The following is a 13,068-nucleotide window of genomic DNA, read 5'->3' on the forward strand; positions in this document are numbered from 1 at the left end:
AGGAATTTTTCAGATATAGGTGACCTGATTCTAAAATGTATATGTAAAAGCACGGGAACTAGAATAGTCTAAACAATTTTGAAAAGAAGAATATAGTTGGAGGACTCACAGTACCTAATTTTAAGATTTACTATATACAGTATACAATATACTACATTAACCAAGGCAGTGCAGTGATGGCAAAAAAGGGACACATATGCAAAGGAAACCCCCACAGATCAAAGGAACAGCATAGAACTTCAGAAACAGACCTATAGAAATGAGATTATTTGACTTTGATAAAGGTGCAAAGGCAATTCAATGGAGAAAGATTATATATTTTTCTTTTCCAATAAATGGTATTGGAACAATTGGTCATCTATACTCACAAAAGTGAGCCTCATCTGCCACCTTGTACTTGATATAAAAATTCAATCAAAACGGATCATAGATCTAAGTGTATAACATGAAAGTGGAAAACCTTTAGAAGGAAGCATAGGAAAAAACTTAGTGCTTTGGAGCTAGGCCAATAATTTTTAGATATGACACCAGAAGTATTATCCAAAAAAATTAAAATGTGATAAATTGGAGTTCATCAAAATGAAAAACCCTTACTAGATGAAAGACACTGCTAAGACAAAAATATAGACGAGGAGAAAATATTTGCAAGTCACATATCTGATAAAGGACTTGCATGCATAATTTAGAAAGACCTGTCAAAACTCGATTATAATAAAACAACCCAATAAAAATGGGCAAAAGACAGTGCATCAAAGAGAATGTATTCGTGGCAAGCAAGCACATGAAAAGATGTTCAGCATCACAGAAAAATGCCATGAAAGCCACAATGAGATGCCATTACACACCTATAAGAATGGCTCAAATAAAACACACACACACACACACACACACACACACACACACACACAAGGGTTGGTGAAGATGCGAGGAACATGAAACTCATATTTTGCTGTGGGAATGCAAATAGTCCAGTCATTCTAGGAAACATTGTGTTGGCTTCTTATTAAACTTACACATCATATGACATAGCAATCCTACTCATAGGCATATACCCCAGAGAAAGGAAGGCTTATGTTCATACAAAAGCCTGCAGGCGGATGTTTATAGCAACTTTATTCATAATCACCCCAAACTGGAAACAATCCAACCATCCTTCAATGAATGAATGGTTGTGGTACATCCGTACAATGAGATACTTTTCAGCAATAAAAAGGAATGAACAATTGCTACACATAACACCAGATGAGTCTCAAAGGCATTATGCTGAGTGAAAAAAAGCCAGTCTCACAAGGTCACATACTGTATGATTCCACTTATGTAACATGCTGGAGGAGGCAAAACGATAGAGATGGAGAAGGGATGAGTGCTTGTCAAGGAGAGGCGAGGGGGGATGTTTAACAGCCAAAGGCACAGGAGGGACTCTTGGAGTGACGCACCTGCTCTATTGCGGTGGGCACGTGAATGCATACGTGTTGAAATTCATAGACTTGTTGCCTGGCTGGGGTGGCTCAGTGGTTGAGCATTGACCTATGAACCAGGAGGTCCCGGTTTGACTCCTGGTCAGGGCACATGCCTGGGTTGCGGCTTGATCCCCAGCATGGGGCATGCAGGAGGCAGCCGATCAATGATTCTCTTTCATCATTGACATTTCTATTTCCCTCTCCCTTCCTCTCTGAAATCAAAATATACTTTAAAAAAATTCATAGACCTGTAATCAAACAAAAGCCAATTTTATTCCTTGTTAACAAATACTTTTTTTTTAAAGGAGGGGGGCGGGAAGAGTTAAAAGGGTGGCAGTACCCTGGCAGACCAGCTGCTGGAGGTTCGAGGGGAGGACGAAATGGACTTGCAGAGGGGTGTGATGTGATATCACAGGTCCAGTCCCCCACCCCGCCCCCCCACCAGGAGGTCCCATTCCTGAGCCAGGCCTTGGAGGTTTTTATCGTCATAAGGAAAACAGTTTCCTTTTTGGTCGTCACTTCCCATGACCACCCTCCCATCCGGTCCAGCTTGGGGGCCCTGGGAAATTAGCTTTATCTGACTTTACACATTAAAAATATTCTTAAACCCCACAGGACACCTGCCAATTATCTGTGTAAGAACCAGGATGCTTCCTTCCTCACCCGGCCTCTGTAAGTCAATGGCTAGTTCCTTCATAGATTTTGAGTCTCCATTGCCATCTTCCCTAATCCAGGCCACACAAGTCCTACATCCCCTACTCCGGATGGTGGTAACAGCCTCTCGCTTCTCTCCCCACTGCAGTCCTGCTGGTCCCCACCCCTTATCTACCCTGTAGCCAGGGTGCTCTTTCCATAATGCCTAGCTCTCATCCCTCCTGAAAGCCAGTAGGTCCTGGCAAGGGGCGAGCACCGCTTCTAGCCTGGCTCTGTGGGCTCTGACTCCTTCCAACCTCAGTTTCATTTGGGGCTTTTTGCCCAATGTCTCCTTCCCTGGCGGCCTGAGCCCCATCTATTCCTCCCCTCCAGGGTTCTGTCCCCATTGTTCCCTCTGTTCCCTTTGCCTGGAATTCCCCCCACCCACCCCCCCGGCCCTGTGCTCGGCTCATTCCCACTCTTCTTTCAGTCCCACTTGGACATCATCTCCTCCTGGAAGTTCTTGACCCATCCTCCGCGGGATGGCTTGGGTACCTGGAGAGTAAGTGCCTGCTGTTAAGCTTTTGATGGTGGAGGATCCGCTTCAATGGCATCATCCTGAATACAGGTCCCAGCTGTGTGACACGTCTACTAGCAAAATGACCAGATAAGGAACTAGGCTGCCCCCATCCAGGAAGGTCTCCCTTTCAGAAAGCCCTGGGTAACCTAGATCACTGGTCACCGAGTGACCCCTCTTCTCTCTTCCCACAGCCTAACTCCCACTCTTATGGGGTCCAAGTTCCATGATGGCTTTTGCTGGTGTACAACATAAGAACCAGCACTGGCCAGTCCAGCCATAGCGTTAGCTCTGGAGGGAGAGAGTCTGTGGGGTTTGCTGAGAGTACTCCCTCCTGGGCGAGTGCCTCAGACATTCCGTGAACATCACCATGAATAGGCTGGGACCAACAAACCGTACCCCTTGGGCTCCCAGGCCCTGGGTACCTGCCTCCCTTGCCGAATTTTCACAGGGTATCAAGGTGGCCTGATAACTTCTGAAAACGCTTTGGGAGTGGCGTCTGGTCTCCCATTCTCTCCACAGCACATATTGTTGACCTTAACATTGGGAAGAGGCGGATTCCACAGTATTGGGTGAGCATCCATTGCACACATGCACATACACACCCCGCTCCCCCACCCCCGATGACCCAGAGCCTACCTGGGCATGGGAAGACGATACCTCCTCCCTTTCCACTGCAGGCTGGTCATGCCACTTAGCGCGGCCTCGTATAGGGGGAGGATTCCAGGGCAATGAGAGCCTCCGGTGTGCGTGCCGACTCTCCCACTGTGACCTGGATAAAGCCCCACCTCTCTCCAGACCTCAGTTTTCCATCCGTCCAATGGGACCAGTGAAACAGGCCCCGCCGGTGTCAAAGGTGGTCTGAGGTGACAGGTCTGCCAACTGGTGAGACGTCTCAGCCTTGGACCAGTGGGAGGACCCACCTGCAGGTAACAGAGGGTTGTACCCACTCTCAATGCTCAGCCAGAGCTGGGCAACATGAAGGAATGTCTGTGGGCTGGCTGAACCCCCCTCACTCCCCCTTTCTCTCATCCCCCTCCTAATTACAGGGTGGGCAGCTGCCATCCCCCTCCCCACCCACATCCACATTTTGTTCAAACCTCTAATTTGTCAGTCAAGGAAGCAGCAAAGCATTAGCGATGGGTGGAACTTGCCAGGCAAAGATGTGTTCATTCAGCCTGGAGCCCGAGTGGGGAGGGGCGCCCAGTCATTTCCCTGACGAGGAATTGGAGATGGGGTGGTGCCTCTCCCCTGTCACCCTCTCATCCCTGCACCCAGCGAGCTAGCAAGCTTCAGAATGGAGCCAGGCCGCTGGCGCGCAGTGGGCTCTTTGCAGTCCTCTGCTAGTTGCCATTAATAAAACAGTACATTAAATCGGAGCTCGGAGGGGATAATTGGAGCCATTTATCATGTCTGCAGCCAGAGAGAGGGGGGCTCCCCAGCACGAGGCTGGTGACCAGGCACTGAGGGGTGAGCTGAAGGCCTGTGAGGACTCACCCCCCAGGGAGAGGCAGGGTGGTCTAGGCTTGATGCCTTTGACCCCCGCCCCCCTGCAGGGTTTTTAGGGGGCCTTTAAGGATCTCCTTTCGCCTAAACAGATGCTGTGAGGCCGGGCGCTGCTGCAGACAGCAGAGGTTGGGATCCTGGCCCCACCGCTTACGAACTGGTCAAGTTCTCTAATCTTTACGAGGCTCGGTTTCCTCATCCGTAAAATGGAGTTGATACCAAGTTAATGCTTACATCCAGGGCTCCTGCAAAGATGATCGGAGCTAATGCTTCCCTCGAAGAACGTAGCAGCTGCCGAGCACACAGGCCCGGCTCGGGAAACATCCGCTGTTGTTTCTATTTGTTTGGCTGGCGGAGTGGAGCATGGGCACAGGGTCTGAGCACCCACTTCTGGGGCGAAGGGTCACCACCCCAAAGTGGGGAGAACAAGTGCTTCCTCCTCAGGCAGGCCCTCCGGGCACTTTCCACCCTGACCCCTCACCCCGAGAGCACGGGCAGGTCGCACACCTGCTGACCCCAACCCCTGTCTGCATAGTGGGGATGGTCCCAGGGTGAGAAAGGGTGTGCAGCCTCCAGTGGGACTCAGTGTGTATTGGGGCTCCTTCTTGTTCTCTTAGAAGAGGGTCTCTTCTGCTGTTAAAACAGGGGATCCCACAAGGCACGCAGAGGGCAGAACTGGGGTGGGGGGAAGGTCAGTTGGACTCAGGCAGTGGGTCTGGCTCGGGCTCAGCTGGCTCCAGGGGCTCACGTGACCTGCCTGCAGTGGATCGCATCCCTGGCCCCCATCTCAAGCCCTCTCCATAGCCACGACCGTGGTAACGGGACTTGGCAGTTCTGAGTGGATTTCAGTTCTCTCTGACTCTGGGCTGGGCTGTGGGACTCACTTTGGCCCATGGAACGGGGCAACAGTGGCAGTGACTGTCCCAAGTCCAGTCCTTCTGAGACATAGCATGTTTCTGCTCACTCTCCTGTCCCTTTGCCATTCGTATGAGAACTAGCTAGCCTGCCATTCCAAGGAGGGCGAGAGCCTGTGTTGTGGGCCCCCCTCCCCCCACGCCAGCCACTCCCACCAGCTGAGCCTGCCCCAGATCAGCCAACCCCGGCCAACTTGCACATTCATGCGAATAAAAGCTTATTGGCAAATGCTGCCGAAGTGTGGTGCTTGGTTATTACACACAGAAGCCAAAATGACACACCAGCACCACTCCCTCTCCACCTCCCAGGCTAAACTTAAGCAGGCACTTCCCCCATGGTGGCAGGTTGCCCATCCACATGCCCAGTTCACCTTTAACAGCCAAGATGCCCAGCACCACCCACGGCAGGTTCCACAAAAGTCCAGGACCTGACTCTATTGGCCTAGATGAGGTCACATGTCCATCCTCAAACAATCACTCTGGCCCAGAGTGTGGACTTCTTTGATCGTCTGGGTCTGGGTTGCATGCTTGCTTCCCCAGGCAGCTGCGGCAGGGGTCAACCTCGAGCACTTGGTCCGTCTGCATGGACTGGGAGCTGGGGAGAGGTCATTCCCCAGGGAAATCAGGGCGCCCTTATCAGAAAGGGGGCGTGCTGGGCAGGCAAGAACGGGAGATGTTCACCCAGGAAGGGGCGGGGGGCGGGAATCACACACTCAGGAGGGAGAATTCATGGGCGTGGGTGACTGATTGGATATGGGCAACATGACCCCAAGGTTCCTGACTGCTGGAGGACAGGTGGGATATTAGAGGAAGGACAAGAGACCTAGGGAGGCTTCGGGACACAGAAATCCCCAGGGCTTATTCCAGGCACAGTGAACCCAGTCTGGCTAGATTAGAGGGGTTCTTCCTTAGTGTCTAATTTTAGGTTCCAGGAGAGTCCCCCAAAGCAATGGGACATTTCCCATCCAACCAGGCTCCTGCCTACATCTTTTTAGGAGCAACGAGGGTTATTCCAGGCTTGTCCCCAGTGGGTGGGGATGAAGAAGCACACCGATGAGGACTGCTTCACCCTGAGAGGGGGCATGAAGGTCCCCTCCATGCATCCAAGTCTTTGGGGACAGGCCGGGATGTCAACTGTCAGTCCTGGGGCCTGGTGAGAAGGCCCCCTGTCCCGGGGGGTCTGTTAGAATACTCAGGGGCTGGGATGGGGGTCTGGACTCCTCCTCTCACCACATGTCTTGCCTTGTCTGGTAGCCTGTGACCCACCATGAGGTCTGTAAGTAGGAACTAACCAACCTCACAGCGACACACACAGTGCCAGCACATCAGGGGCCATAGTGTAACGGGAGGAAGACCTCAGGGTGGGCCAGGCCATAGAGTAAGTGGTCCCTCATCCTTCCTCCCTGAATCTCATCTTCCCCTTGGGAACTCTCTGACTTTGACCCATTCCCGTACTTTTTGTAACAGAATTATTTCTCTGAATAATAATAATAATAATAATAATAATAAATACTGCCCCTGCCACTCTCCCCCTCTGCCTGCCAGGCCCCAGCCACTCGGCCTTCAGAAAGCCCAGCTTTCCCCCTCTCCCAGTCCTTTGCTGGGGCTGGGACACCTGCCTGACATCCTTCCCCTGCTCCAAATCTTCCCAGAGACATTCCTGTTACTGAGGTCTCAGCTCAAATGATCCACTTCCTTCAGCACCCTTCCCGGATCCTGCCCTTCTACTAGCCACCCTCTCCTGTCACTCCTTATCACGTCACTGTGTCCATAACACTGCTACTGCCACACATCATCTGGCTCATTTACTTGTTTGCCTGCCTTCCCACCATATTCCCAGCAGCTAGAACAGTGCTGGGCTCTTAAATAATAGTTGAAAGAACACAAGAAGGAAGGAACCTTTAAGGTGGGGGCAGCAGGTAGTAGGTGGGGCTAGACAGGATCTTCATATATATATATACTAGAAGCCTGGTGCACAAATTCATTCATGGGTGGGGTCCGGCCGACCCACCCCGATAAGAGTGTTGGGGGGCCGATCGGGGCCCAGATCAGTGCACGTCATAGCCACCAGTCATTCTGGTCATTCCGCTGTTTGGGTTGCTGGGCTTTTATATGTATAGATATAATTTTTATTGGTTTCAGAGAGAAACATCAATGATGAGAGAGAATCATTGATTGGCTGCCTGCTGCATGTCCCACACTGGGGATCGAGCCTGCAACCCGGGCATGTGTTCTGACCGGGAATCAAACCATAACTTCCTGGTTCATAGGTCAAAGCTCAACCACTGAGCCACGCCGGCTGGGCCAGAATCCTCTTTTGGAGCCCTCCATTCCTTGACGGTGTCCTGACAGCTGTCAAGGCTGTTCTCCTTCAGAGGTGCTGAGCAAAGACACAAATGGGCCGTGAGGATGTGGCCAGGCCGGGAGCCTGGCTCAGCCCCTGTAGCAACGAGAGCCCACAGGAGCTGCCCACTCTGCAGGGAGCTTCTCCCCAGGGCTCCCCTGGTCCCCGCCCCCCAGGGCCTCTCCTGGGTCCTGGGCTGAGCAGGGCTGCCCTCGGCCTGGCGGGCTGATTGCTACTTTATTACGTGATGATGACTTCCCCGTCCCTGGAATGATTAGGCCTTAATAAATAACATTTCTCTCTGATATTGTGCCATCATTAATTCTGCTTAGCTCTCCTCGGAGAAAATTTTGTGGAAACATTCTCGTTGCTGCTATTTAAAGCTAAATTAATTCGGCTGATTATTTCTGTCCAAGCAGATTTGTGGCCAGGCAGCCAGGGCTGGCACAAGGAGAGGCAAGGTGGGTGCTTGCCCCCCAACCCCCGAGGCCTTGACCGAGCCTCTGTCTGTCCCTTGCTCTGCAGAGTTCTCGCTCCACCCCCCTGGTAGGGGAAGGAAGAACTAACTGAAGGGGGCCTCGACCCTGATTTGGGGGCACACGTCCTCCCACCTCCCCCAAAGCAAGGGCGACATCGGGAGGATCCGCAGCTGCTCTCCCTGTCAGTCACCTCTCCAGAGTTTGTACAGGGGCACCGCCCTTAGAGGAACCACTGGTGTGACACTGAGTTTTGCTGAAGAACGTGCATCAGGACGGGCTCCTACCTAAGAGAGAGGCGTTTCTTGCACCCACTAGGTGTCTACGTACCATCTCTGGGGAGTCTGTATAAAAACCAGGTTCTGATCCTCCCCGGAGGGCTCTGCGCAGCCACAGTGGGTTGTGCAGACCGAAGAGATTGGCAGGGGTGGTCACGTGGGCAGCAGGGTCCTGGGCCCCAGAGCAGGTGCCTGAGGGAACGACGCTGCGTCTCGATGCCCCGTTCTCCCTGACGGGCAGGGCGGTGCAGGGCACAGCAGGCTTCTCAGTACCGAGGCCGGATTCTGTGAATTCAGGTTTCTGCAAAATTGTGGGGGGCTCGGCACAACCCAGCGAGGTTCTGAGGAGACAGGCAGGATTCTGGGTAGCCGGGTGGGTTTCTGGGTAAGCAGCCGGGGTTGTGCAGCATGAAGGCGGTCTCTGGATGGCAATACTGGAATCTGTTGAATCAATTAAAAAAGCCCAGAGCGGAGTTCTGGGAAGCTGAGCGGAGTTCTGTCCAATCAAGTGGGATTCTGAGTCAGAGAGCAGGCGCCGGGGTCTGAGAAGAGGGCTCTGCGGCCAGTGCAGGGCGTCAGATAATAATGATGTGACGATGCATGTGGGGGATGAGAAAGTGGTTTCTTTCTGGCCAGGAGGAGCTCTGTGTACAGATCCACATCCGGATAAAGGAGGGCTCTACACGACACAGCAGGCCCGCTGTGGCTCAGTGGCTGAGCATCGACCTATGGACCAGCAGGTCACAGTTTGATTCCCGGTCGGGGCATCCTAGCTGCAAGGGAGACTGGGAATGTGATTATTTGACATTTTTAGTGACCGTGGTGGGAAGCTGGTCTCGCCAAAAAAGCAAGGGACTCCTCCGACATAGGAAGGGGGCTCGTAGGAAGGGGGTCGGACAGCCAAAAGGAATGACACATGTCCATTGCCCCTGCTGCCAGTCATGCAACGTCTCCGCGACCACAGGGCCTTTGCGCGTGCTGCTTCCTCTGCTGGTCTCCCGTCTGCCCCGTTTCCCACCTACCATGTCCCTACACCCTGTCCACACAGTCTAGGTCTTACTTAAACGTGATGACCTCATGGAGGTTTTCCCTGACCCCCCTCACACAGCGTCTCTATTCGCTCAGCGATAGCGCCTTAGTCTTTTTCTTCATTGTACGTCACTGTGTGCTTACCTACTTATTTGGGTGTTTGTCCATTTCCTCTCTGAATCTTCTGCTCACCCCTGTGCCTAGGCCTGGGCTTCAGCTCCTGAGAGAAATGGCCTCGAAGTCCCCACTTTCAAGCCTCTAAATCTCCCCTGCATTTTGGGCACCTCTCTCTGGGGGTCACCCACACACCTGGGCTCCATGTGGTCTCATCCCCCGAGTCATGCTGCGTTAGCAGCTGAGTCCTCATCCTTTTCATCTTCCAAACAAGAGGTCTCGGAGTCATCACAGACTTGCCCGTCTCCATCGTCCACATCACCCACTTAGTCCCTTCCTTCTCTACATCCATGGCTCCATCCTCTCAGGCGGTGCCCCCAGAATGATCAGAGCAGCTCCCCTGTGCACATCTCTCTATTGCACGCCGAGACCACTGTACTCATGTTCTTGTTTGCTCCTCGAAAGCGAGCTGCAGTGGGGGCTGTGGCTGGGAAAGCAGTGTTACTATTGTAACAGGGATATGGTGTCCTTGCTGTCCCACAGACCAGAGGTGATGGGCCCTTAAACAAGATCAAAGTTTGTGGTTCTAGGCCGACCACAGCAGTCCAACTGAATATGGGGGCTCCTTGGTGTTGGGGACCCCATCTGTCTGGCTGCTCCACTCTCCTTAGGGTGTCTCCCTCCTTAGCACAGGTTTGCCCTCCAGCCAGGGGGCAGGGAGGAGGGGCAGCAGTGGGTGGGGAGGGCCAGTGAGCGCCTTCTCAAGAGCACACCCAGAGGTGCCCACGCCACCTCTCACACAGCGCCGGCCCAATCTAGCTGCAAGGGAGGCCCAGCCTAGTTGGTTCTGGTGGGCCATGTGCCCAGCTAAACCGTAGTGGTTCCATTGCTAGGGGAAGAAGGGGATGCAACCAGTGGTCTCCACCACACAGATTTAAAAAAAAAACACACCAAAATTAAAAGAATTGCCCTGGCTGGTTTGGCTCAGTGGATAGAGCATTGGCCTGGGGACTGAAGGGTCCTGTGTTCGATTCCTGACAAGGGCACATGCCAGATTGCAGGCTTGATCCCCCAGTAGGGGGCGTGTAGGAGGCAGTCGATCAGTGATTCTCTCTCATCATTGATGTTTCTCTCTCTCCTACTCCCTTCCTCTCTGAAATCAATAAAAATATATATTGAAATACAACATCAAAAAAGCCCGACAATAACAGACAGTAAAAGCAAACATGACTGACCCTTTGGAGGCGTGTGCTCTCTCTCACTGCAGGCCCAGGACCACGCTGCAGGCGGTGCTGTCATTGCCTCCTTACAGAGGAGGGCCCCGGGGTGAGCACGGGGTATTGAATGACTCGCTCCAGATCCCAACACCTGGAAGTGACAAGATGGGGTCCCAAGTGATGGCACGTGATTCCAGAGCCAGGATTTCCCCATCACATCCCCAAGGGAGGGGGGGCCATTTCAGTTTTCACATCTTAAAACAGGAGGGGGTGAATTATTAATATTTCTGGAGTGAGTGAATTTCCGTTCCTTTATTTCTGTTGGCACCTCAACCCTAGAGGAGGGACTTCCACCCTTTCTTGCCCCGTGGGAATGCGCTGGTGGGGTCTCCCTTTCCTTACTTACTCCCTCCCAGTGGGGGCACCTGCCATGCGACTTCACTTTCCTCACTGAGTGTGTGTGTGTGTGTGTGCGCGCCTGTGTGTGCATGTGTGTGCGCGTGCACATGCGTGGGTGGGGGAGGGGGGGCACGTTCCGCAGTGAGGTCTTGTTTTCAACAGTGAGAAAACTCAACCAAAAAATAATTCTTGCCGTGGCCCCCTGGGCCTCACATCTTGTCTGCGTGTTACTGTTCACGACACACAGCCTGGAAACCAGAGGCGGAGGGAGCTGGAGGGGGTGGTGCCTCTCTAATCAATTTCCTCCTTAATATCACATTAAGAGCCAACACCTGCTAGTCCCTGCACATGATTTCTCACCCACATTGGTGAGTCGGGTGCCTGGGCACAGAGAGGTCAAATCACAGGGTAGGCGATGGAGCCGGGATAACGCCGAGGCCAGAGCTCTAACCGCTACAGGGTGACTGTGAGAACGCGCTGTAAATGCTCGGTCACTTCAGAGTGGACAAGACCTTGTCGCTACAGTGTGTTTCGTCTCAGCATGAAACTCATGTTGCAGATAAGGAGACTGAGGCTCCGAGAGGCCAGGCGTGCTCCCCATTGGCCCAGCGTGTCCCTAGGCCATTCCGAGGCTCCTGCTTTCGGGGGGTTTGGGGGAGCGTCTGTCCCAGAGGCCCTTTGGCTGGAAGGCAGGTCTCTGGCCTGTCTGTCTCTCACTTCCCTCCAGGGGAGCTTCCCTTCCCTCGGGGATCCCTGCCCCTCGCAGGCCTCCCTCCCTTCCAGCTGCTGCAGCTGTGCCAGCCTGTGTGGGAGGAGGGGTGGCGGCGGGTGGGTGTTGAGTGGGGGACGGAGGCTGTTTATTTACAAAGTGACAATTTTGATGTATTTGCTAGGGGGAATGAACACCCCAGCGCGCACAATTAAATTAAAAGATCAGCGGTTGTGGGCGAAGCTCGTCCACAGCTGACTTGGAACCAAATGGATCGGAGAGAAAGAACATAAATCGTAGCGGCTTCAGCTACTCAGCCAGGCAAGGCCCCCCGCAGCTCTCCGATGCTGCTCTGCCCCCCGCCCCCCGGCTCGCCCAGGTGCGTGCCCCGCTCAGGGTGGTTGGTGGGGCTTGTGGGGTGTGATGGGCCGCCCTGGGCCGTCTGGGCACTGCTCTCTCCTCCAATGGGCAGAACTGGCCATTATGGCGAACTTCTGTCTCCTGCCCACTTCAGCCAGCTGGTCAGCAGGTCCTGCGGGCCCTAACACGTCTGTGCAGTCATGTGTCAGCCAATCGCGCACCAGATACACCATGTGGTCCCTGAGATCACATGTAACGGAGGTAAAACTTCCTATTGTCACAACGTCACAGTGACTCTTATGTGTGTGGCGCTGGTGTAAAACACTTACCCGTCACACAAAAGCACGGCTCGTACCACCAGGTACGGTGAATAGCATACTTGATCATAAATGACTGTGTTGCTGGTTTATGTATTTCCTAGACTATACTTTCTTATCATTATTTTGGAGTGTCCTCGCTCTACTCATATAAAAAATAGTTCACTGTAGAAGTTGTGTTATGCCGGCAGCAGCCTCATGTGTCTCGTGTCTACCGGGTCTCTGATGGCATCATTTTCTCTTGTGTTTGGTTTAATCTCGTGCTGTTTTGTGCAGTAACAGCAAGGCCTGGGGGCAACAGGCCGCAGCAGGGAGCCTAGCTGTGCCGTGGGCTAGACCACCGAGGTTCGTATGAGTGCACCCTATGACGTTCGCACGAGGATGAAAGCGCCTGACGACGCATTTCTCAGAACATGTCCCCACCTTAAGCAGGGGGGCTCCCTGTCCGCTCCCTGCTTTCTCTCCTCTGCTCCCTGGGACGCTCACCCTGCACCTCATCTGAAACACAGCAGCAGCCTTGGCACCCCTTGGCACCCCTACCTCCAGTTTTGCCCAGTGAGATCCACTCAGCTTTCATTCTCCTGCCTGTATCCCTCCTACATTTCTTAGCCTGTCATTCAAAACCCTTGTATTCAAAGCCAGGTTTCTGCTGTTGTGCTGCTGCGTAACAAACACTCCCCAGGTTCCCAGGGCTTAAACCATGAACACTTTCTCGCCCGAGGGTCTTCAGTGGGC

This window comes from Myotis davidii, unplaced genomic scaffold (genome assembly GCF_000327345.1).
Source record: "Myotis davidii unplaced genomic scaffold, ASM32734v1 scaffold327, whole genome shotgun sequence".
Taxonomy (NCBI): Eukaryota; Metazoa; Chordata; class Mammalia; order Chiroptera; family Vespertilionidae; genus Myotis; species Myotis davidii.